At 43.3% G+C, this 1,492-nt stretch overlaps 1 protein-coding gene across 9 annotated transcripts in view; it reads left to right on the top strand.

Moving 5' to 3' along the window:
- LOC122560320 (potassium voltage-gated channel subfamily KQT member 2-like) overlaps positions 1-1,492 on the top strand; it is a 176,825-nt gene that overhangs the window by 131,788 nt on the left and 43,545 nt on the right. The gene's annotated exons all lie outside the window — the stretch shown is intronic.

Genomic DNA, 1,492 nt, shown 5'->3' with positions numbered 1-1,492 from the left:
ACTCTATGCTACTTTCTCCCCACCCCCACCCTCCTCTAGCTTATCTCTCCACGCTTCAGGCTCACTGCCTTTATTCCTGATGAAGGGCTTTTGCCCGAAACGTCGATTTCGCTGATCCTTGGATGCTGCCTGAACTGCTGTGCTCTTCCAGCACCACTGATCCAGAATCTGGTTTCCAGAATCTGCAGTCATTATTTTTACCTTATCCAGATTAGGCCTGTTTTCTCTACAATTTAGAGGTTTACGGGGTGATTTGATTGAAATTTTCAGGATATTAACATGTAAAGACAGGGTAGTTAAAAGATAAACAATTCTCACTGGTTGGGGATTTCAGACCGAGGGGTGTAATTCAAGAATGAGGGCCAGACCGTTCAGGAGAGATGTGAGGAAGCACTTCTACATACAAAGGGTGGGAGAGGTTTGGAACTCTCTTCCCCAAATGGCAGCAGATGCTGGAGCAGTTGTTAACTTTAAATCAGAGGTAGATTAATTTTTGTTAAGCAAAGGGATTAAGGGATGTGGGCCAAAGGCAGGTCTATGGAGTTAGGCCACAGATCAGCCATGATCTTATTGAATGGTGGAGCAGGCTGGAGGGGCTGAATGGCCTACTCCTGTTCTTATGATTAAAGGGTATAGGCATAGATACAGCAATGTTATATCCTCTGATGGACTACTCCATAATGATGGGGCATTTTTGAAGGATCTTGAGGGTAGATTTCTTTCTTATATCCTGATGGATATTTTTCCCTCAGGCACCTAGTAGAGATTGTTCACACCATTCAGTTTTGTTGTTGCTGGAAGCAATTTTAGGTTCCTTCATCAACACCAGTGACTAAACATCAAAAACATTTTATGATGTCCTGGAATCTTGAGAGTTGCTATAGAAATGCACCTCTTCCAGTGTAAGGTTCAGTCAAGGCAATGAAGATGGGTCTTGAATTGGTTTAAAATAAGAAATTATAAAGATTGTGGAGAGGTCACCGGCATGTTGGAGGGTGTTTTTTGATTTTAGGAAGAACTCTTGTTACTTTTGAAGAAGGTATCTGTCAGATATGGTTCTGGGTCCAAATCAGATCAATGGAGCTGAGACCTGGAATGACAGTGATAGAACATAGAAAAGGACAGCACAGAACTGGCCCTTGGGCCCACAATGTTGTGCCGAGGTTTAATTCTAATGTAAAATAAAATAACTTAACCTACGCACCCCTCAACTCACTGCTCTCCATGTGCATGCCCAGCAGTCGCTTAAATGTCCCCAATGACTCTGCTTCCACCACCACCGCTGGCAATGCATTCCATGCATTCATAACTCTCTACGTAAAGAACCTACCTCTACGTCCCCTCTATGCCTTTCCCCTAATATCTTAAAAGTATGACTCTTCATATCAGTCAATCCTGCCCTGGGAAAACGTCTCTGGCTATTGACTCTATCTATTCCTCTCATTTTCTTGTACACCTCGATCAGGTCTCCTCTCTTTCTCCTTCTCTCCAG

This window comes from Chiloscyllium plagiosum, chromosome 20 (genome assembly GCF_004010195.1).
Source record: "Chiloscyllium plagiosum isolate BGI_BamShark_2017 chromosome 20, ASM401019v2, whole genome shotgun sequence".
NCBI lineage: Eukaryota > Metazoa > Chordata > Chondrichthyes > Orectolobiformes > Hemiscylliidae > Chiloscyllium > Chiloscyllium plagiosum.
The sequence above is the reverse complement of the archived record's forward strand: the minus strand, read 5'-3'. Positions and strand labels throughout refer to the sequence as shown.